This window comes from Hemiscyllium ocellatum, chromosome 15 (assembly GCF_020745735.1).
Source record: "Hemiscyllium ocellatum isolate sHemOce1 chromosome 15, sHemOce1.pat.X.cur, whole genome shotgun sequence".
Taxonomy (NCBI): domain Eukaryota; kingdom Metazoa; phylum Chordata; class Chondrichthyes; order Orectolobiformes; family Hemiscylliidae; genus Hemiscyllium; species Hemiscyllium ocellatum.
The window spans coordinates 60,952,149-60,978,211 of NC_083415.1; positions in this window are offsets into that span (position 1 = coordinate 60,952,149).

Genomic DNA, 26,063 nt, shown 5'->3' on the forward strand with positions numbered 1-26,063 from the left:
AGTGGAAAGTGGAAGAGAAATACTGGGAATTGTATATTTAAGGTGGGGAGCACAATGAGTGAATTATGTGTGCTGGGAAGGGAGAATGGGGGATCAACTGAATAACGGATGGTGTAAAGATGACGCTATTGTGGCATCTGGATGGGAGAGGGACCAGGCAAATAAGCAAGAATTATAGAGGAAGCTAGTGAAAGAGTGGATTGTTGCAGGGGGAGATTGAAGAGGGACAGAGGGCATGTTAGTGGAAAGGAGAAGACTATCTACAATGATGGGGGGACATGAGTATTTGGGAGGTGGTGAATAGAAGGTGAACAATTCAAAGAAAAAGTTTAAAATAACCACCTTCCACTAAATTAGTTTTCAAAATAAGGATTTTCAGAGGATGTCCAATCAGAGTTGGAAAGGTCCCAGATCTCCCTGCATGTATTCTTGCATCTCAAACACATTCAACTGTGGGAATCGAAACAGAACCTGTAAAATACAACTAAGGCCTTTGCACTGAAGGGAAGCATGCACTGCACAATATTGGAGATTAAGCTCCTAAACCTCCAAACACCAATTTCCCTACAACATCTCGTCATTCATTAACCCTTAACCAGCAGGTGCTGATGGTACTGAGTGTGTTATTCCACATTTAACTATACAAGAACATTCACAATGAAGGTTAGGGACATGGGAGTGAAACCAGTCCACAGGCTGTAGATTGCAAGGTTGTTGGGTTGGATGATGAGTTATGCTGAGATAGAAGAGTACAACTCGGGAAACAGGCCCTTCCTTGCCCAGTTCTCACAATTTAAACTAGTCCCATTTGTGTGCATTTAGTTCATATCCCTCCATAGCTTCAATTTGATTCCCTACAGCGTGGAAACAGGCCCTTCGGCCCAACCAGTCCACACCCGACCCTCCGAAGTGTAACCCATCCAGACCCACTTCCCTCTGACCAATGTACCTCTCACTAAGGGCAATTTAGTATGGCCAATCCACCTGACCTGCACATCTTTGGACTGTGGGAAGAAACCGGAGCACACCCACGCAGACACAAGGTGAATGTGCAAACTCCACACAGACTGTTGCCCAAGGCTGGAATCGAACCTAGGACCCTGGTGCAGTGAAGCAGCAGTGCTAACCACTGGGCCACCGTGCTGCCCTGTTTGATGAAATTGTACTCACTTTCACCACTGCCTCTGGCCACCCACTCCAGATAAATATCACCCTCCGTGTGAAAAAACTGACCCTCTGGACCCTTTTGTATCTCTCCCCTGTCCCCTTCAACCTACGCCCTCTAGTTTTAGTCTCTCCTACCATGGGGAAAAGCTGCTGATTATCCACCTTATCTGCCCGTCTCATGGTTTTATAGGCCTCTATAAGGTCAGCCCTTAATCTCCTACACGCCAGGGAACAAAGTCCAGCCTCTCCTCATAACTCAAATCTTCCAGTCCATGTAGCATCCTAGCAAATCTTTTCTGAAGATCACGAAGGATCAGATTGAGCTTTCACTACATGCCTGGATGACAGGGTAAAGATTGAAGTTCGAAATTGCTGACAATTAACAGCATTAAGAAAGGGAAAGACAGTTATGGGCTATGGGGACCTCACCTTGCAGAGGGGGCTGTGGGGCAGACCAGTGACATGAGCCTCCCAACATAAGCCCAAAGGGTAGAATGACAGTGTCAAGATCTTAAATAGATCTCATTCCTGATACTTCTTCACAGATGAGTTGGACCGTGTTGGACCAGCTGTAATGTGAGCAGAAGCTCCGGGAGGTCCAACTATGGAGACAGAAGCTGTGCATGAAGACAGGAGCCAGGGTCTTCTGAGCTGTCAGGTAGTTACTGAGACCAGGTTTACAGAAGGTCCTACCAACTGGCCTCTTTACCTAATGTTGCATTATGATGTTGCTAATGGATGAAGGGAGCAGAGTAGAGGCTTTCTCCCCAGATCGCTGTAAATCACCAACCTCCCCTTTAGCTCAGCCCTTGCTGCCTTGTCAGATATCCCCACCCTCCCCAAACACTTTCCCCTCTCTGTCTATTTTTAAATTCACTTGCAGGATGTGGGCATTGCTGATTGGCCAGCATTTATTGCCCTTGAGAAGGTGGTGGTGAGCTGCCTTCTTGAACTGCTGCGGTCCATGTGCTGTAGGTAAAGCCACAATGCTGTTAGGGAGGCAATTCTAGGATATTGACCCAGCCACAGTGAAGGAACGGTGATATATTTCTGTACACATTCTCTCTGATTGTGCTCATTCTTCTCTTGCAGAATGAGAAAAGCATTTAGATAAATTAGTATCGGTCTATAACTTTGTCTGCATTGACAGTACAGATAGTGATATCAAATCCCCATGCTGTGTACAGGGAAAGGTAGGCGATATGGGTTCTGAATGAAATGTGTTCAGTGTTGTTAAATAGCTAGAATTGATGGAAATCTAAAAACCATTCTATGATATTTTGAAGAGGTGATGGTCCAGAGATATTTTTGTTGGACTGTTAATCCAGAGAACCAAGTAATGTTCTGGGGACCTGGGTTCAAATCCCACCATGACAGATGGTGGAATTTGAGTTCAATAGAAGTCTGGAATTATCATGAAGCCATTGCTGATTGTTGGAACAGTCTCTCTTTTGGCTTTCTAATGTCCTTTAGCAAAGGAAACCCCCATCCTTACCTCGTCTGGTTTACATGTGACTCCAGACCCACAGTGGTGTGGTTAATTTGAAACAACTCTCTGGGCAGCACCAGCCTTATCCCATGAATAGATATATAAAAAAGTGTGTGTCTGTGGTATTCATCAGGAAGCCTACTTTGTGTTTTTGTCTTTCATAAACCTTTGGTGAGAAGCTATTGGATATGTTAGCTCTCCTAGTGGCGATGATGGGTCAGTGAGTTGTTGAATACTGCTATCCTTTTCTGTTCAAAGTGTGAACCCAGCTGTATGATTGAGAGATAGTCAGTCACACTGGGCTGCTGGTAGTGCAACATTGGTAGGTGCAGTGGTGCAACAGATACTTATTGCACATGAGGATCTGATAAAGTTGCTTGCCTTTCAACCTCTTGTACAGTAACAATCCACAGTAACAAACTTACAACACAAACTCACACTTATAGAAGAATGAAGCATTGAAGACCTACACTGGTACATACCCTGGCAGGCGCAGATCATTCATTCTCTTGCAGCACGACAGCCAGGTTCTCTTGAGCTGCCTATGAGGACTGACCTCTGCACTGGAGGGCATGTCTTGTGAAGAAATTTGTGGGAGTTAGGGCTTTCCTCATCGGAGTGAAGAAGGATGAGAGGTGACTTGATCGAGGTGTATGCAATGTTGAGAGGCATGGATAGAGTGGATGGACAGAGACTTTTTCCCATGATGGAAATGTCTGTCATGAAGGCTCATAATTTTAATATGATTGGAGGAAGATTTAGAGGACATGTCAGAAGTTGGTTCTTTACACAGAGAGTGGTGGGTGTGTGGAATGCACTAGCAGCTGCGGGAGTACAGTCAGATGTATTAGGTACTTTTGGAAATGCACGTGGAAGATAGTACAATGAAGGATATGTAGTTAGTCTGATCTTAGAGTAGGAGATAAGGTCAGCACAACATTGAGGGCCGAAGGGCCTGTACCATGCTGTACTGTTCTACAGTCAGGATGGCTACAAATAGCTCAATCATTCATATGGTTCATCAACAAGTAGCTCAGTCACTCAATCTCTCCTCATCTCACTCCTGAGGCTTTCGGAGACCAGGCAACAAGCAGCAACATGCTTTCACCATGTCTCCAAGAGGTTCTCCTGAAGGCTGTTCAGGAGAGATGGAAGTTCCTTTCCCTAAGGATGGCAACAAGTGGCCATCATAAGTCTGTGGGGGCAAGCTAAAGAGTTGGAGGGACTTCTGCTCAGTGGCAGGGTTTGTTTTCTCCCGCAATTATATTCTTCCTAGCTCACTACATATTCATGCACAGGACTGCAGACCTTAGATTTGATCTGTTATTTTCATGGAACTGCTTAGCCCTGTTACTGCGTTGGTGTTTATGCTCCTTAGTTCATAAGTAGTCCTGTTTGGTAGCTTCTAGGAGAAAGTGAGGTCTGCAGATGCTGGAGATCAGAGCTGAAAATGTGTTGGTGGAAAAGCGCAGAAGGTCAGGCAGCATCCAAGGAGCAGGAGAATCGACGTTTCGGGCATGAGCCCTTCTTCAAGAATGAGGAGAGTGTGCCAAGCAGGCTGAGATAAAAGGTAGGGAGGAGGGACTTGGGGGAGGGGCGTTGGAAATGCGATAGGGGGAAGGAGGTTAAGGTGAGGGTGATAGCCCAGAGTGGGGGTGGGTGCGGAGAGGTCAGGAAGAAGATTGCAGGTTAGGAAGGTGGTGCTGACATCAAGGGTTGGGACTGAGACAAGGTGAGGGGGTGGCCTCCTCTATATTGGGGAGACAGGCTGCCTACTTGCGGAACATTTCAGAGAACACCTCTGGGACACCTGGACCAACCAACCCAACCACCCTGTGGCTCAACACTTCAACTCGCCCTCCCACTCCACCTGCAGGTCTTGGATTCCTCCATCGCCAGACCATAGCCACACGACGGCTGGAGGAAGAGCGTCTCATCTTCCGCCTAGGAACCCTCTAACCACAAGGGATGAACTCAGATTTCTCCAGTTTCCTCATTTCCCCTCCCCCCACCTTGTCTCAGTCCCAACCCTCGAACTCAGCACCACCTTTCTAACCTGCACTGACCTTTACACCGCTGAGGCCAAACGCCAGCTCGCGGACACCTCCTCCTACTGCCCCCTTGACTATGACCCCACCTCCCACCACCAAACTACCATCTCCCAGACCATCCATAACCTCATCTCCTCAGGGGATCTCCCATCCACCGCCTCCAACCTCATAGTCCCACAACCCCACACTAACCGTTTCTATCTCCTGCCCAAAATCCACAAACCTGACTGCCCCGGACAACCCATTGTCTCAGCCTGCTGCTGCCCCACCGAACTCATCTCTGCATACCTCAACACTGTCCTGTCCCCCTTAGTCCAAGAACTCCCCACCTACGTTCGGGACACCACCCACTCCCTCCACCTCCTCCAACACCTTATCTTCACCATGGACATCCAGTCCCTGTACACCTCCATCCCCCATCATGAAGGACTCAAAGCCCTCCGCTTCTTCCTTTCCCTCCATACCAACCAGTACCCTTCCACTGACACCCTCCTTCGACTGACTGAACTGGTCCTCACCCTGAACAACTTCTCTTTCCAATCCTCCCACTTCCTCCAAACCAAAGGATTAGCCATGGGCACCTGCATGGGCCCCAGCTATGCCTGTCTCTTTGTAGGATATGTGGAACAGTCCATCTTCCGCAACTACACTGGAACCACCCCCCACCTTTTCCTCCGCTACATCGATGACTGTATCGGCGCTGCCTCATGCTCCCACAAGGAGGTTGAACAGTTCATCAACTTTACTAACACCTTCCACTCTGACCTCAAATTTACCTGGACCGTCTCAGACTCCTCCCTTCCCTTCCTTGACCTCTCCATTTCTATCTCGGGCGAATGACTCAACACGGACATTTACTATAAACCGACCGACTCCCACAGCTACCTAGACTACACCTCCTCCCACCCTGCCCCCTGTAAAAATGCCATCCCACATTTGCAATTCCTTCGCCTCCGCCGCATCTGCTCCCAGGAGGACCAGTTCCAATACCGAACAACCCAGATGGCTTCCTTCTTCAAAGACCGCAATTTCCCCCCAGACGTCATCGATGATGCTCTCCACCACATCTCCTCCACTTCCCGCTCCTCCGCCCCTGAGCCTCGCCCCTCCAATCGCCACCAGGACAGAACCCCACGATCCTCACCTACCACCCCACCAACCTCCATATACATCGTATCATCTGTCATCATTTCCGCCACCTCCAAACGGATCCCACCACCAGGGATATATTTCCCTTCCCTCTTCTATCAGCGTTCCGAAAAGACCACTCCCTCCGTGACTCCCTCGTCAGGTCCACACCCCCCACCAACCCAACCTCCACTCCCGGCACCTTCCCCTGCAACTGCAAGAAATGCAAAACTTGCGCCCACACCTCCCCCTTCACTTCCCTCCAAGTCCCCAAGGGACCCTTCCATATCCGCCACAAATTCACCTGCACCTCCACACACATCATTTACTGCATCCGCTGCACCTGATGTGGCCTCCTCTATATTGGGGAGACAGGCCGCCTACTTGCGGAACGTTTCAGAGAACACCTCTGGGACACCTGGACCAACCAACCCAACCACCCTGTGGCTCAACACTTCAACTCCCCCTCCCACTCCACCAAGGACATGCAGGTCCTTGGATTCCTCCATTGCCAGACCATAACAACACGACGGTTGGAGGAAGAGCGCCTCACCTTCTGCCTAGGAACCCTCTAACCACAAGGGATGAACTCAGATTTCTCCTGTTTCCTCATTTCCCCTCCCCCCACCTTGTCTCAGTCCCAACCCTCGAAGTCAGCACCACCTTCCTAACCTGCAATTTTCTTCCTGATCCCTCCGCCCTCACTCCCACTCCGGCCTATCACCCTCACCTTATCACCCTCACCTTAACCTCTTTCCACCTATCGCATTTCCAACGCCCCTCCCCCAAGTCCCTCCTCCCTACCTTTTATCTTAGCCTGCTTGGCACACCATCCTCATTCCTGAAGAAGGGCTCATGCCCGAAACGTCGATTCTCCTGCTCCTCGGATGCTGCCTGACCTGCTGCACTTTTCCAGCCACACATTTTCAGCTGTTTGGTAGCTTCGCCAGGTTGACATCTCATTTTTAGGTCTGCCTGATGCTTCACCTGGCATACCCTTCTGCACTCTCCATTGAACCAGGGTTGATCTCCTGGCTTGATGGTAATGGTTGAGTGGGAGATATACCAGGCCATGAGGAGATACAGTGCGAACTGTACTTAGGCAGATTGTGCTGGAATACAATTCTGCTGCTGTTGATAGCTCGCAGTGCCTCATCTGAAAATACTACTCAACACAATGTAAGGTATTCTCAATGTGACAACCGGATAATATGATGGCCATTCTTCCCAATAGCTTGATGGACAGATGCGCCTGCAGCTGGCAGATTGGTGAGGATGAGGTCAAGTATGTTCTTCCCTCTTATTGGTTCCTTACCACCTGCCGCAGACCCACTCTAGTAGCTATGTCATAGAGTCATAAAGTCATAGAATCATACTCTGACCAATAAAGGAAAGCATACCAAATGCCTTCTTCACTATCCTATCTACCTGCAACTCCACTTTCAAGGAGTTATGAACCTGCATTCCAACGTCTCTTTGTTCAGCAACACTCCCTAGGACCTTACCATTAAGTGTATAAGTCCTGCTAAGATTTGCTTTCCCAAAATGCAGCACCTCACATTTATCTGAATTAAACTCCATGTGCCACTTCTCAGCCCATTGGCCCACCTGATCAAGATCCTGTTGTAATCTGAGGTAACCCTCTTCGCTGTCCACTACACCTCCAATTTTGGTGTCATCTGCAAACTAACAAACCATACCTCCCATACCTCACATCCAAATCATTTATATAAATGACAAAAAGCAGTGGACCCAGCACCGATCCTTGTGGCACTCCACTGGTCACAGGCCTCCAGTTTGAAAAACAACCCTCCACCACCACCCTCTGTCTCCTACCTTTGAGCCAGTTCTGTATCCAAATGGCTAGTTCTCCCTGTATTCCATGAGGTCCAACTTTGCTAACTAGTCTCCCATGGGGAACCTTGTCGAACGCCTTACTGAAGTTCATATAGATCATGTCCACAACTCTGTCCTCATAATCCTCTTTGCTACTTCTTCAAAAGCCTCAATCAAGTTTGGGAGACATGATTTCCCATGCACAAAGCCATGTTGACTATCCCCAATCAGTCCTTGCCTTTCCAAATACATGTACATCCTGTCCCTCAGGATTCCCTGCAACAATTTGCCCACCACTGAGGTCAGGCTCACCGGTCTATAGTTCCCTGGCTTGTCCTTACCACCCTTTTTAAACAGTGGCCCACGTTAGCCAACCTCCAGTTTTCCAGCACTTCACTTGTGACTATGTCCTTTAGAACTTGACCAACTTGATCATTCGTACTACTGCTGAGGTCCTCTTCGACTTGGTAGATGGTAATCAGCAGGAGGTTTCCTTGTCCATGTTTAACCTGAAGCCATGAGACTTCATCAAATCCAGAACTAATGTTGAGCACTCCCAGGGCAACTCCCTCCCAACTGTGTGTCACTGTGTCGCCACCACTACTAGGTCTGTCTTGCAAGTGGGACAGACCATATCCAGGGACAGTGATGGTGGTGTCTGAGACTTTGTCTGTAAGATATGATTCCGGGAGTATGACTATATCAGGCTGTTGCCTGACCATGCCGAGCTCAGGCATGGCACTAATAGCAGGTCTTCTAGGAGAAAGTGAGGACTGCAGACGCTGGAGATCAAAGCTGAAAATGTGTTGCTGGAAAAGCGCAGCAGGTCAGGCAGCATCCAAGGAGCAGGAGAATCGACGTTTCGGGCACGTATCCTGAAGAAGGGCTCATGCCCGAAACGTTAATTCTCCTGTTCCTTGGATGCTGCCTGACCTGCTGCGCTTTTCCAGCAACACATTTTCAGCTCTAATAGCAGGTCCCACTGTATCTCATTTTTACATACTTCATAGAACCCCTATAGTTGGAAACAAGCCCTTTGGCCCAACAAATCCACCCCAGCCCTTTGAAGAGTAACCCACTCAGACCCATTCCCCCACATCTACCCCAGCCTAATGCACCTATCCCTGAACACTATGGACAATTTAACATGGCCAATTCACTTAACCTGCACAACTCTAGATTGTGGGAGGAAACCCACACGGACACGGGGAGAACATGGAAGCTCCACACAGACAGTCACCCGAGGCAGAATTGAACTTGGGTCCCTGGCACTGTGAGGCAGCAGTGCTAACCACTGAGCCACTGTACCACCATTGTCATTAGTTCAAATCCTGGAAATCCTTTCCTGACAGCTCTGCGAATGCATTGATTCTACAGGCTGGTAATATATTTTCCTCTTGATTTAACAACATACAAATAGGAGTAGGCCATTCACCCATTGATCCTGCCCTGCTGTTTGAGACCTAGGCTGATCATCTCCTCAATGCCACTTGCCTGCAATATCTCCATATCCTTTAATGTCATTAGTCTCCATAAACCTCTTGACTTTTCTCTTGAATTTGCTCTGCGATGCCTTAAGAATATGTCCCGGGTTCTATTGTCACCTGCCTGGGAAGCTTCCTATCCAGATACAGCCTGTCTTGTTCTGTAAGTTGCTTGGAATATTCTTATGTTTTCAATTTTAATTTATCCAACATCATCATTTTCTTTTGCTTTCTCAGAAGAACATCCCTTTAATCTTCCTTCAAGTATTTCCTACAGGATGTTATCCAACCTCTAAGCAGACCTTGTTACCTTTCCTTGTTGATATTCACTGATGGTCTTCCCTCCTTGGCCATTTTTATTTTAAAGAAGAGCAGATTTAGGCTATTCAGTCCATCAAGTCTAACATCCAATCTCCTGCCTTCTCCCTGTAGCTCTGAATCCTGAAAACTTTGTCATTGTTTATGAACTTGCTCTAAAAGACCCACTCTGTCCTTCTCCATAACCACATTCCACAACGTTCTCATCACTAGAAGCCTGCTTTCTTCAGGGTCTATGTTTCAGCCACGGATTACAAGATGCACAAAGCATCGTCCTGCTACCCCTGTGCTTTACCCATTCCCATTGCTGAGCAATTCTTTGTAGTTGGATGTGGTTCAAGAGACATGTTTCAAGGAAGACCCTCACAACGAAACTGAACACTAGCTGAGCGTTCTGGATGCTGTGGTCTTTCGTCTCCAGCTCACTGATGGATCATGTTTTTGTACTCTAGATATTTTCTAAGCCACTTGTTCTGAGATGTTATCACCCACCTTTTGAGCAAGTGGGGCTTGAACCATTGTCTCCTGGTCCAGAGGTCAGGATACTACCATAGCACCAAACAGCCCTTCAAAACACACCCTGAGTTGAGAGTGACAAGTGGATTTTAATTGATGTTTTCCAGTAGATGGGTGGGGTTAAAATTGCCCCCTTTTAATTCTGTGATAAAATCTCTGTTCGTTTCTCCACCAAGTTCTGTTTAATAGAAATGACTGTTAAACTAGGGTATTTGCTTCACCAAAGGATGTTTTGTTTAAAAACTTTTTATTGTACAATATTAGATTTCCTTGTTCTCCAAGGCTGTAATGTAAGCCTAGATCGGTTCCACATGTCTGTGATTTTGCTCATTGCGGTCTGTGAGATTCACAATTATGTCTTTATCCCTCAATATCATTACAGCCTGGAACACGTAATGGGAAACACATCCTGGCCCAGGAGTCTCATTCCAATTTGAGATGGGTTAATGGGGTAAAGAACCAAAAGCCTTGGCAGCCTGGGCATGTGTTGGCAAACACCAGCATTGTCTAAATGCTGCCTTTGAGACCACATGGCCCTTTGAAATCACAATGAGGTAAACGTGAGTCACACTCACTCACACACTAACACACAGAGTAGCGTGCACTCTAATTCTCATACACATTCATAGACAAATTCACATACACACACTCACTCACTCATACACTCACACACAGATAGACACTCACATTCTCTCCCTCACACTCTTATGCACACACCCAGACAAATTCACACATATACACTCACACACTTATACACACTCACACACATAGACACATACACTCACATATACTCACACTCCCTCACACTGTCATACACACTCACAGTCAAATTTGCACATACACACTCACACATCATATACACCCACACTTTCTTACACACTCACATACACACTGATGCACACACTCATACTCTCATACGCACACACACATACTCACACACATTCGCGCACACTTGCACACAGTCACATACAAGCACATATAAACTCACATACACATACAATGCATATGTACACATGCACATACAACACACAGACATGCACATACACATACTCACACACTCTCATACACACACGCACACTCACCCACACAGTCACATATAAATGCACACAAACTCATAAATTCACTCATACACACTCACACTCACATGACTCAACAGAGTGGGATGATATTGTGGTGAATCTGTGTGGGTGTGAGTTGATTAGGACCACAGATAGATGACCATCGCAGATTTCCCAACACAGGGACTTTCCTGTAGAATATTGAATACCAATGAGAAATAAGGAAGAACCAGTACGGAGGAGGAGCCAACATGGAGGAGGAGCCACTATGGAGGAGGAGCCAGTAATGAGGTGGAGCCAGTATGGAGGAGGAGCCAATATGGAGGAGGAGCCAGTATGGAGGAGGAGCCAGTAATGAGGTGGAGCCAGTATGGAGGAGGAGCCAATATGGAGGAGGAGCCAGTATGGAGGAAGAGCCAGTAATGAGGTGGATCCAACATGGAGGAGGAGCTGGAGGGACAATGACAGTGGAAGGCTTGACTTTAGTTAAATCTGTGCACTGCTCAAATCCATTGGCCCTGACACCCATCAACCATATCTGATCTCTCTCCATTCCCTTCTGTACAAACATAAACACTGATATTTTGTAAAACCAACATAAGTACGTCTTTCTGTTAAAGCAGTGCATGTTGCAGTAACAATGCCAATAGAATATCGGGATGCTAATGAAGTGGCAGCAAGCTAGTACTTGAGTCAAAGACAGTGCATTATTAACGAAACACAGCAGGTCAGAATTGAAGAAGAGTCACTGATCTCAAAAACATTAACTCAGTTTTCTTCCTATAGATATTGCTAGACCTGCTGTGTTAGTCCAGCACTTAGAATCCACAGAATGGAAAGAGGCCATTCAGCCCATTCATTCCACACTGACTCTCTGAAGAGTATCCCATTCAGACCCACCACTCCCTATATTTCTCATGGCTAATTACTGAGCCTAGACATCTCTGGGCACAATGGAAACTTTCCCATGGCCAATCCACCTAACCTGCACATCTCTGGACTGTGGGAGGAATCCCACACAGACGCAGAGAGAGCATGGAAACTCCACGCCCGAGTGTGGAATTGAACCCAGGTTCCTGGTGCTGTGAGGCAGCAGTGCCAATCACTGATCCACCGTGCCAACCCCTCACTCTGCCTTGGTTTCAGCTTTCCAACACCTGCGGTTCTTTGTGTTTATTATATTGGATCTGAATCGGGGAGTTGCGGGTTCAGGCCCCATTCTGGTTGAGAGAGTACAGAATCCCAGCCAGCCTTCCTGGTGCAATGCCAAAGGAATGCCAGACTGTCGGTGGTGCCAAAGGATGGGAAGTGAAAACGAGGCCCTATGTTCCCTCACAGCTGACGTTTTATAAATCCCACTGTTTTATAGAATCTCAGGAATGTTCTCCCAGCAACCTTGTCAATCTTTATCCTTCAATCAACAATGCTATGCCTGGTTTGCAGAACCCTTCAACTCAGTTCACCAACACGACCCCAGAATTCCACCCACTTCTTCACTTCAATCCAACAGCTTTCTCTCCTGTTCACATTTTTGTCTTAGGTCTTTTGATATGTTTCAGTAAAGCTGATGGAATAGAGCCTGATTTTCGGATTTACAGCCGTCTGGATTCATCATTAACTTTGACAACTTGAAAACATGAACGCACCCGTCCATTTGATAATCTTCTCCCCCAGTCAAGGAGGTGATTTTAGTCAGAGATGACTAGTACTACTCTTAACACCAACTCAGAGATACATGCTTTGTCACTTCTCTGCAAATGTCACCACTTTGTTTGCTTTTTGTTCTGTGACCTCAAATCCTCTTCACTCTCTAACCTTCCACTGACATCTCCCTCACTCTCTAACTTGCCCCTGACATCTCCTTCCATGTAATCTTCCCCTAACATCTCCTTCACTCTCCAACCTTTCCCTGACATTTCCTTCAATCTCAAAACTTCCCCTGACAACTCCCTCACTCATTAACTTTCCCCTGACATCTCTTCCACTCTCAAATCTTCCCCTGACATCTCCCACACTTTCTAACCTTCCCCAACATCTCCTTCACTCTCAAACCATCCCCGACATCTCCTACATTCTCTAGACTTCCCCGACAGCTCCTTCAATGTCTATCCTTGCCCTGACATTTCCTTCACTCTCTAACTTTCCCCTGACATCCCTTTGACTCTCTAACTTTCCCCTGACACTTCCTTCACTCTCTAACCATCACCTGACATCTCCTTCAATCTCTAACCATCACCTGACATCTCCATCAATCTCTTTCTCCTGACATCTCCCTCACTCTCTAATCGTCCCCTGACATTTCGTTCACTCTCTAATCTTCCCCTGACATCGCCGTCAATCTCAAACCATCCCTGATATCTCCTTCACTCTCTGACTTTCCCCTGACACATGCTTACTCTCTAACATTCCCCTGACATCTCCCTCACTCACAAACCTTCCCCTGACATTTCCTTCACTCTCTAACCTTCCCCTGACAACTTCTTCAGTCTCACATCTTCCCCTGATATCTCCTTCACTCTCTAAAATTCCCCTGAAATCTCCTTCACACTCTAACCTTCCCCTGACATCTACTTCACTCTCTAACCTTCCCCTGAACATTTCCTTCACTCTCTAAGCTTCCCCGATACCTCCTTCACTATCTAATCTTCCCTTAACATCTCCTTCACTCTCTAACCTTCTCCTGACATCCCTTTGACTCTCTAACATTCCTCTGACACTTACTTCGCTCTCTAAACTTCCCCTGATATCTCCCTCAATCTGTAACCTTCCCCTGATATCTCCTTCACTCTCTAATCTTCCCCTGACATCTCCCTCACTCTCTAATCTTCCCCTGAAAACACCTTCACTCTCTGACCATCCCCTGACATTTCCTTCACTCTAACCTTCCCCTGATATCGCCCTCAATCTGTAACCCTCCCCTGGCATTGCGCTCATTCTCTACTCTTCCCCTGTCATCTGCTTCACTCTTTAATCTTCCCCCGACATCACTTTCACTCTCAACCCATCCCCTGACATTTCTTTTACTCTCTAACCTTCCCCTAGTATCTCCCTAAATTTGTAACCTTCCCCTGACATCTCCTTCACTCTCTAACCTTCCTCTGACACTTGTGTCATTCTCTAACCTTCAGCAGACATCTCCTTCACTCTCCAACCTTCCCCAAAACATCCTTCACTCTCTAACATTCCCCTTGTATCTCCCTCAATCTGTAACCTTCCCCTGATATCTCTTTCACTCTCCAACCTTCCCATGACATCTCCTTCACTCTCCAACCTTCCCTTGACATCTACTTCACTCTCTAACCTTCCCCTGATACCTCCTTCACTCTCTAACCTTCCTAACATCTCATTCACTCTCTAAACCTCCCCTGACATCTCCCTCACTCTCTAACTTTCCCCTCACACTTCCTTTACTCTCTAACCTTCCCCTGACATCTTTCTCACTCTCTAATCTTCCCCTGATATCTCCATCACACTCTAACCTTCCCCAGAAATTTCCTTCACTCTCTAACCTTCCCCTGACATCTCCCGTAATCTCTAACCTTCCCCTGACATTTCCTTCAATCTCTAAACTTCCCCTGATATCTCCCTCACTCTCGAACCTTCCCCTGATATCTCCACACACTCTAACCTTCCCCAGACATTTCCTTTACTCTCTAACCTTCCCCTGACATCTCCCTTATTCTCTTACCTTCCCCTGACATTTCCTTCAATCTCTAAACTTCCCCTGATTATCTCCTTCACTCTCTTACCTTCCAATGACTTCTACCTCACTCTCTAACCTTCCCCTGATAACTTCTTCACTCTCTAACCATCCCCGACATTTCCTTCACTCTAACCTTCCCCTGATATCGCCCTCAATCTGTAACCCTCCCCTGACATTGCCTTCATTCTCTACTCTTCCCTGTCATCTGCTTCACTCTCTAAACTTCCCCCGACATCACTTTCACTGTATATACATCCCCTGACATTTCTTTTACTCTCTAACCTTCCCCTCGTATCTCCCTAAATCTGTAACCTTCCCCTGACATCTCCTTCACTCTCCAACCTTCCCCTGACACTTGCTTCACTCTCTATCCTTCGGCAGACATCTCCTTCACTCTCCAACCTTCCCATGACATCTCATTCACTCTCCAACCTTCCCTTGACATCTACTTCACTCTCTAACCTTCCCCGATACCCCCTTCACTCTCTAACCTCCCCTAACATCTCCTTCACTCTCTAAACTTCCCCTGACATCTCCCTCACTCTCTAACCTTCCCCTGATATCTCCATCACACTCTAACCTTCCCCAGACATTTCCTTTACTCTCTAACCTTCCCTTGACATCTCCCCTACTCTCTAACCTTCCCCTGACATTTCCTTCAATCTCTAAACTTCCCCTGATTATCTCCTTCACTCTCTTACCTTCCAATGACTTCTACCTCACTCTCTAACCTTCCCCTGATATCTCCTTCACTCGCTAACCTTCCCCTGACATCCCTATGACTTTCTATCCTTCCCCTGACACTTCCTTCACTCTCTAACCTTCCCCTCATATCTCCCTCAAACTGTTACCTTCCCCTGACATCCCCCTCATTCTCTAGCCTTCCCCTGACATATCCCTCACTCTCTAACCTTCCCCTGATCTCTCCCTCAATCTGTAACCTTCCCCTGACATCACCCTCAATCTCTAACCTTCCCCTGACACTTGCATCACTCTCTAATCTTCGGCAGACATCTCCTTCACTCTCCAACCTTACCTTGACATTTCCTTCACTTTCTAAACTTCCCCTGACATCACCCTCGCTCTCTAACTTTCCTCTGACACTTCCTTCACTCTTCAAACTTCCCCTGACATCTCCTTCACTCTCTAACCTTCCCCTGATATCACCTTCATTCTCTAACCTTCCCCCGACATCTCCCTCACTCTCTAACCTTCCCCTGATATCTCCTTCACTCTCTGACCTTCCCATGACATCTCCCTCACTGTCTAACCTTGTCCTGATATCCCCATCACTCTCTAACCATTCCCTGACATTTCCTTCACTCTCTAACCTTCCCCTGATATCTCCCTCAATCTGTAACCTTCCCCTGACATTGCCCTCATTCTCTAACCTTCCCCTGTCATCTGCTTCACTCTCCACCCTTCCCCCGACATCTTTTACTCTCTAACCTTCCCCACGTATCTCCCTCAATCTGTAACCTTCCCATGACTTCTCCTTCACACACTAAGCTTCGGCAGACATCTTCTTCACTCTCTAACCTTCCCATGACACCTCCTTCACATTCTAACCTTCCCCTGATATCTCCTTCACTCTCTCACTTTCTATTGACATTTCCTTTACTCTCTAACCTTTCCCTGACATCTCCCTCACTCTCCAACCTTCCCATGACATCTCCTTCACTCTCTAACTTTCCCCTGATATCTCCTTCACTCTCTAACCTACCCTTAACATCTCCTTCACTCGCTAACCTTTCCCTGACATCCCTTTGACTCTCTATCCTTCCCCTGACACTACCTTCACTCTCTAACCTTCCCCTCATATCTCCCTCAAACTGTAACCTTCCCCTGATACCATCTTCACTCTCTAGCCTTCCTAATATCTCCTTCACTCTCTAAACTTCCCCTGACATCTCCCTCACACTCTAACTTTCCCCTCAGACTTCCTTTTCTCTCTAACCTTCCCCTGACATCTCCCTCACTCTGTAACCTTCCCTGATATCTCCATCACACTCTAACCGTCCCCAGAAATTTCCTTCACTCTCTAACCTTCCCCTGACATCTCCCTCACTCTCTAACCTTCCCCTGATATCTCCCTCACTCTCTAACTTTCCCCTCACACTTCGTTTACTCTCTAACCTTCCCCTGACATCTCCCTCACTCTCTAGCCTTTCACTGACATCTCCCTAAATCTCTAACCGTCCCCTAACATTTCCTTCACTCTCTAACCTTCCCTTGATATCTCCATCACCCTCTAACCTTCCCCAGACATTTCCTTTACTCTCTAACCTTCCCCTGACATCTCCCTTACTCTCTTACCTTCCGCTGACATTTCCTTCAATCTCAAAACTTCTACTGATTATCTCCTTCACTCGCTAACCTTCCCCTGACATCCCTATGACTTTCCATCCTTCCCCTGATGCTTCCTTCACTCTCAACCTTCCCCTCATATCTCCCTCAAACTGTAACCTTCCCCTGACATCTCCCTCAATCTGAAAACTTCCCCTGACATCTCCCTCAATCTGTAACCTTCCCCTGACATCGCACTCAATTCTAACCTTCACCTGACACTTGCATCACTCTCTAACCTTCGGCAGACATTCTCTTCACTCTCCAACCTTCCTTTGACATTTTCTTCATTCTCTAACCTTCCGCTAACATATCCTTCACTCTCTAACCTTCCCCTGATATCCCTATGACTTTCTATCCTTCCCCTGACACTTCCTTCACTCTCTAACCTTCCCCTCATATCTCCCTCACACTGTAACCTTCCCCTGCCATCGCAGTCAATCTCTAACCTTCTCCTGACACTTGCATCACTTTCTCACATTCGGCAGACATCTCCTTCACTCTCCAACCTTCCCTTGACATTTCCTTCACTCTCTGACCTCCCCTAACATCTCCTTCACTCTCTAAACTTCCCCTGACTTCAACCTCGCTCTCTAACTTTCCTCTGACACTTCCTTTACTCTCCAACCTTTAACTGACATCTCCTGCACTCTCTAACCTTCCCCGACAGCTCCCTCACTCTCAACATTTCCCTCACTGTCTCACCTTGCCCTGATATCCCCTTCACTCTCTAACCATTCCCTGACATTTCCTTCACTCTCTAACCTTCCCCTGATATCCCCCTCAATCTGTAACCTTCCCATGACATTGCCCTCATTCTCTAATCTTCCCCTGTCTGCTTCACTCTCTAACCTTCCCCCGACATCACTTTCACTCTCTAACCTTACCGTGACATCTCTTTCACTCTCTTACCTTCCCCACGTATCTCCCTCAATCTGTAACGTTCCCCTGACATTTCCTTCACTCTCTAGCCTTCCCCTGATATCTCCCTCACTCTCTAACCTTCCACTGACATTTCCTTCACTGTCTAACCTTCCCCCGATATCTCCTTCACTCTCTAACCTTCCACTGACATTTCCTTCACTGTCTAACCTTCCCCCGATATCTCCTTCACTCTCTAACCTTCCCTGAACATCTCCGTCACTCTCTAACCTTCCCCTGACATCCCTTAGACTCTCTAATCTTCCCCTGGCACTTACTTCACTCTCTAATCTTCCCCTCATATCTCCCTCAAACTGTAACCTTCCCCTGATACCTCTTTCACTCTCTTATCTTCCTCTGACATCTCCCTCACTCTCTAACCTTCCCCTGATATCTCCTTCACTCTCTGTCCTTCCCCTGACATCTCCTTCACTCTCTAACCTTCACCTGACAACTCCCTCACTCTCAACTTTTCCCTGACATCTCCTTCACTCTCTAACCTTCCATTGACATTTCCTTCACTCTCTAACCTTCCCCTGATATCTCCTTCACTCTCTAACCTTCCCTTAACATCGCCTTCACTCTCTAACCTTCCCCTGACATCCCTTTGAATCTCTAACCTTCCCGTGGCACTTACTTCACTCTCTAACCTTCCCCTCATATCTCCCTCAAACTATAAGCTTCCCCTGATATCTCCTTCACTCTCTAACCTTCCCCTGAACATTTCGTTCACAGAGGCTTCCTCTGATATTTCCTTCACTCTCCAACCTTCCGTGAACATCTCCTTCACTCTCTAACCTTACCCTGACATCCCTTATACTCCCTAACCTTCCCCTGGCACTTACTTCACTCTGTAACCTTCCCCTCATATATCGCTCAAAGTGTAACCTTCCCCTGCCATCCCGTTCACTCTCTAACCTTCCCCTGACATCTACCTCACTCTCTAACCTTCGCCTGAAATCCCCTTCACTCTCTAACCTTCCCTGATATCTCCTTCACTCTCTAATTTCCCCTGGCATCTACTTCACTCTCTAAACTTCTCTTAACATCTCCATCACTCTTTAACCTTCACCTGACATCCCGTTGACTCTCTAACCTTCCCCTGGCTCTTACTTCACTCTCTAACCTTCCCCTCATATCTCCCTCCAACTGTAACCTTCCCCTGATATCTCCTTCACTCTCTGACCTTCTCCTGACATCTCCTTCACTCTCTAAACTTCACCTGACATCTCCCTCACTCTGAATGTTTCCCTGACATCTCCTTCACTCTCTAACCTTCTCAAGACATCTCCTTCACTCTCTAACCTTCCCCTGACATCCCTTTGGCTCTCTAACCCTCCCGTGGCACTTGCTTCACTGTCTAACCTTCCCCTCATATCACCCTCAATCTGTAACCTTCCCTGATATCTCCTTTACTCTGTAATCTTCCTCTGACATCTCCCTCACTCTCTAACTTTCCCCAAATATCTCCTTCACTCTCTGACCTTCCCCTGACTCTTCCTTCACTCTCTAACCTTCACCTGACATCTCCCTCACTCTCAACTCTTCCCCTGATATCTCCTTCACCCTGTAACCTTCCCCTGACATCGCCCTCACTCTCTAACCTTCCCCGACATCTCCTTCACTCTCTAACTTTCCCCTGACATCTACGTCACTCTCTATCTTCCCCTGAACATCTTTTTCACTCTCAAAGCTTCCCCTGATATCTCCTTCACTCTCTAACCTTCCCTTAACATCTCCTTCACTCTCTAACCTTCAACTGACATCCCTTAGACTCTCTAACCTTCCCCTGGCACTTACTTCACTCTCTAACCTTCCCCTCATATCGCCCTCAAACTGTAACCTTCCCCTGATATCTCCGTCACTCTCTAATCTTCACCTGACATCTCCCTGCTCTCTCTAACCTTGCCCTGATATCCCCTTCACTCTCTAATCTTCCTCTGACATCTCCCTTCACTCTCTAACCTTCACCTCACATCTCCTCAGTCTCAATTTTTGCCTGACATCCCCTTCACTCTCTCACCTTCCCTTGACATTTCATTCACTCTCTAACCTTCACCTGACATCTCCCTCACTCTCAACTTTTCCCTGACATCTCCATCACTCTCTAACCCTCCCCTGACATCTCCCTCACTCTCTAACATTCCCCTTCACTCTCTGACCTTCCCCTGACATTTCCTTCACTCTCTAACCTTCACCTGACATCTCCCTGCTCTCTCTAACCTTCCCTTGATATCCCCTTCACTCTCTAACTTTCTCCTAACATCTCCCTCACTCTCAATTTTTGCCTGACATCCCCTTCACACTCTCACCTTCCCTTGACATTTTCTTCACTCTCTAACCTTCCCCTGACATCTCCCTCACTCTCAAACCTTTGCCTGAAATCCTCTTCACTCTCTAACCACCCCCTGACATCTCCTTCAATCTCAACTCTTCCCCTGATATCTGCTTCACCCTGTAACCTTTCCTGACATCGCCTTCACTCTCTAACCTTCCCCAACATCTCCTTCACTCTCTGCCTTCCCCTGACATCTACTTCACTCTCTATCTTCCCCTGAATATTTCTTTCACTCTCTAAGCTTCCCTTAACATCTCCTTCACTCTCTAACCTTCCCCGACATCCCTTTGACTCTCTAACCTTCCCGTGGCACTTACTTCACTCTCTAACCTTCCCCTGATATCTCCCTCAAACTGTAAACTTCCCCTGATATCTCCTTCATTCTCTGACCTTCCCCTGACAGCTCCTTCACTCTCTAATCTTCTTCTGACATCTCCCTCACTCTCTAACCTTCCCCTGATATCTCCTTCACTCTCTGACCCTCCCCTGACATCTCCTTCACTCTAACCTTCACCTGACCTTTCCCTCACTCTCAATGTTTCCCTGACATCTCCTTCTCTCTCTAACCTTCCCCGATATCTCCTTCACTCTCTAACCTTCCACTGACATCTCCCTCACTTTCTAACCTTCCCCTGTTATCTCCATTACACTCTATCCTTCCCCAGACATTTCCTTTACTCTCTAACCTTCCCTTGATATTTCCTTCACTCTCTAACCTTCCCATGACATTGCCTTCACTCTCTAACCTTCCCCTGATATCTCCCTCAATCTGTAACCTTCCCCTGATATCACATTCATTCTCTAATCTTCCTTTGACATCTCCCTCACTCTCTAACCTTCCCCTGATATCTCCTTCACTCTCGAACATTCACCTGACGTCTCCCTCACTCTCAACTTTTCCCTGACATCTCCCTCACTCTCTAACCTTCCCCTGATATCTCCTTCACTCTCTAACCTTCCCTTGACATCCCCCTCAATCTGTAACCTTCTGCTGACATTGCCCTCATTTCTAATCTTCCCCTGTCATCTGCTTCACTCTCAACCCTCCCCCCAACATCACTTTCACTCTCTAACCTTCCCCTGACATTTATTTTACTCTCTAACCTTCGCCTGATATCTCCCTCAATCTGTAACCTTCCCCTGACATCTCGCTCACTCTCTAAACTTCCCTTGGCATATCTTTCACTCCCTAACCTTCCCCACGTATCTCCCTCAATCTGTAACCTTCCCCTGATATCTCCTTCACTCTGTAATCTTCCTCTGACATCTCGTTCACTCTCTAACCTTCCCCTAATATCTCCTTCACTCTTTGACCTTCCCCCGACATTTCCTTCACTCTCTAACCTTCACCTGACATCTCCCTCACTCTCTAACCTTCCCCTGACATCTCCCTCACTCTCTAACCTTTGCCTGAAATCCCCTTCACTCTCCAACCATCCCCAGACATCTCCTTCAATCTCAACTCTTCCCCTGATATCTCCTTCACCCTGTAACCTTCCCCTGATAACGCCCTCACTCTCTAACCTTCCCCTGACATCTCCTTCACTCTCTAGCCTTCCCCTGACATCTACGTCACTCTCTATCTTCCCCTGAACATTTCCTTCACTCTCTAAGCTTCCACTGATATCTCTTTCACTCTCTAACCTTACCTTAACATCTCCTTCACTCTCTAACCTTCCCTTAACATCTCCTGCACTCTCTAACCTTCCACTGTCATCCCTTAGGCTCTCTAACCTTCCCCTGGCACTTACTTCACTCTCTAACCTTCCCCTCATATCTCCCTCAAACTGTAACCTTCCCCTGATAGCTCCTTCACTCTCTAATCTTCCTCTGACATCTCCCTTCACTCTCTAACCTTCACCTCACATCTCCTCAGTCTCAATTTTTGCCTGACATCCTCTTCACTCTCTCACCTTCCCTTGACATTTCATTCACTCTCTAACCTTCACCTGACATCTCCCTCACTCTCAACTTTTCCCTGACATCCCCTTCACTCTCTAACCTTCCCCTGACATTGCCTTCACTCTCTAACCTTCCCCTGACATCTCCCTCACTCTCTAACCTTTGCCTGAAATCCTCTTCACTCTCTAACCTTCCCCTGACACCTCCTTCACTCTCTGCCTTCCCCTGACATCTACTTCACTCTCTATCTTCCCCTGAACATTTCCTTCACTCTCTAAGCTTCCACTGATATCTCTTTCACTCTCTAACCTTACCTTAACATCTTCTTCACTCTCTAACCTTCCCCTGACATCCCTTTGACTCTCTAACCTTCCCGTGGCACTTACTTCACTCTCTAACCTTCCCCTGATATCTCCCTCAAACTGTAACCTTCCCCTGATATCTCCTTCACTTTCTAATTTTCCTCTGACGTCTCCCTCACTCTCTAACCTTCACCTGATATCTCCTTCAATCTCTGACCCTCCCCTGACATCTCCCTCACTCTCTAACCTTCCCTTGATATCTCCCTCAATCTGTAACCTTCCCCTGACATTGCGCCCACTCTCTAGTCTTCCCCGTCATCTGCTTCACTCTCCACCCTTCCCCCGACATCACTTTCACTCTCTAACCTTCCCTGACATTTCTTTAACTCTCTAACCTTCCCCTGATATCTCCCCCAATCTGTAACCTTCCCCTGACATCTCACTCACTCTCTAACCATCCCCTGACACTTGCTTCACTCTATAACCTTCGGCAGACGGATCCTTCACTCTCCAACCTTCCCATGACATCTCCTTCACTCTCTAAACTTCCACTGGCATCTCCTTCAGTCTCCAACTTTCCCCTGACCCTGACATTCCCTTCATGATCTAACTATCCCCTGACACACTGTTCACTCTCTAACCTTCACCTGACATCTCCCGCACTCTCAATGTTTCCCTGACATTTCCTTCACTCTCTAACCTTCCCCTGACATTTCCTCCACTCTCTAACCTTCCCGTGACATCTCCCTCACTCTCTAACCTTCACCTGAAATCTCCTTCACTCTCTAATCTTCCCCTGACATCTCCTTCAATCTCTAACCTTCCCCGTCATCTACTTCAGTCTCTATCTTCCCCTGAACATTTCCTTCACTCTCTAACCTTCCCCTGACATCCCTTTGACTCTTTAACTTTCCCCTGACACTTAATTCACTCTCTAACCTTCCTCTCATATCTCCCTCAATTGGCAACCTTCCCCTGACATCTCCTTCACACTCTAACCTTGCCCTGAAACTTCCTTCATCTCTACCCTTCGGCAGACATCTTCACTCTCCAACTTTCCCATGACATCTGCTTCACTCTCTTATCTTCCCATGACATCTCCTTCACTTTCTAACATTCCCTTGACATTTCCTTTACTCACCAACCTTCCCCAAAACTTCCTTCACTCTCTAACCTTTCCTTGACATTTCATTCACTCTCTAACCTTCTACTAACATCTCCTTCACTCTCTAACCTTCTACTAACATATCCTTCACTCTCTAAACTTCCCCTGACATCTCCCTCACTCTCTAACCTTCCCCTCACACTTCCTTTACTCTCTAACCTTCCCTGACATCTCCCCCACTCTCTAACCTTCCCCTGACATCTCCTTCACTCTCTAACCTTCCCCTGACATCTCCTTCACTCTCTAAACTTCCACTGACATCTCCTTCAGTCTCCAACTTTCCCCTGACCCTGACATTCCCTTCCTGGTCTAACTATCCCCGACACACTGTTCACTCTCTAACCTTCACCTGACATCTCCCGCACTCTCAATGTCTCCCTGACATTTCCTTCACTCTCTAACCTTCCCCTGATATCTCCCTCAATCTGTAACCTTCCCCTGACATTGCCCTCATTCTCTAATCTTCCCATGTCGTCTGCTTCACTCTCCACCCTTCCCCCGACATCACTTTCACTCTCTAACTATCCCGTGACATTTCCTTTACTCTCTAACCTTTCCCTGACATCTCCCTCACTCTCCAACCTTCCCATGACATCTCCTTCACTCTCTAACTTTCCCCTGATATCTCCTTCACTCTCTAACCTACCCTTAACATCTCCTTCACTCGCTAACCTTCCCCTGACATCCCTTTGACTCTCTATCCTTCCCCTGACACTACCTTCACTCTCTAACCTTCCCCTCATATCTCCCTCAAACTGTAACCTTCCCCTGACATCTCCTTCACTCTCTAACCATTCCCTGACATTTCCTTCACTCTCCAACCTTCCCCTGATATCTCCTTCACTCTCTAACCTTTCACTGATATCTCCTTCACTCTCTAACCTTCCCCTGAAATCTCCTTCACTCTCCAATCTTCCCCTGACACTTGTTTCATTCTCTAACCTTCGGCAGACATCTTCACTCTCCAACCTTCCCATGACATCTCCTTCACTCTCTAACCTTCCCCTGACATCTCCTTCACTCTCCAATCTTCCCCTGACACTTGTTTCACTCTCTAACCTTCAGCAGACATCTTCACTCTCCAACCTTCCCCAACACCTCCTTCACTCTCTAACCTTCCACTGACATCTCCTTCACTCTCTAACCTCCCTCTGACATCTCCTTCATTCTCTAACCATCCCATGGCATCTCCTTCACTCTCTAACTTTCCTTTGACATTTCCTTCACTCTCCAACCTACCCAAAACCTCCTTCACACTCTAACCTTCCCTTGACATTTCCTTCACTCTCTAACCTTCTCCTAACATCTCCTTCACTCTCTAAACTACCCCTGACATCGCCTCACTCTCTAACTTTGCCCTCACACTTCCTTCACTCTCTAACCTTCCACTGACATCTTCCTCACTCCCCAACCTTCCCATGACATTTCCTTCACTCGCTAAGCTTTCCCTGACATCTCCTTCACTCTCTAACCTTGACCTTAACATCTCCTTCACTCTCTAACCGTTCCCTGACATCTCCCTCACTCTCAACTTTTCCCTGAAATCTCCCTCACTCTCTAACCTTCACCTGGCATCTGCTTCCCTCTCTAACCTTCCCCGACAACTACATCACTCTCTATCTTCCCCTGAACATTTCCTTCACTCTCAAACTTCCCCTGATACTTCCTTCACTCTCTAACCTTCCCTTAACAACTCCTTCACTCTCTAACCATCCCTTGACATCCCTTAGACTCTCTAACCTTCCCCTGGCACTTAATTCACTCTCTCACCTTCCCCTCATATCTCCCTCAAACAGTAATCTTCCCCTCATATCTCCTTCACTCTCTAATCTTCCTCTGACATCTCCCTCACTCTCTAACCTTCCCCTGATATCTGCTTCACTCTCTAACCTTCCCCTGATATCTGCTTCACTCTCTAACCTTCCCCTGACATTTCCTTCACTCTCTAACCTTCCCCGATATCTCCCTCAATCTGTAACCTTCCACTGACATTGTCCTCATTCTCCAATCTTCCCCTGTCATCTGCTTCACTCTCTAACCTTGCCCTCATGTCTCCCTCAATCTGTCACATTCCCATGACATCTCGCTCACTCTATAAACTTCCCCTGACATCTCCTTCACTCTCCAACTTTCCCTTGACATTTCCTTCACTCTCCAACCTTCCCCAAAACCTCCTTCACTCTCTAACCTTCGCCTAACATTTCCTTCACTCCCTAACCTTCTACTAACATCTCCTTCACTCTCTAACCTTCCCCTGACATCTCCCTCACTATATAGCCTTCCACGGACATCTCCTTCACTCTCTAACTTTCCCCTGACACATTGTTCACTCTCTAACC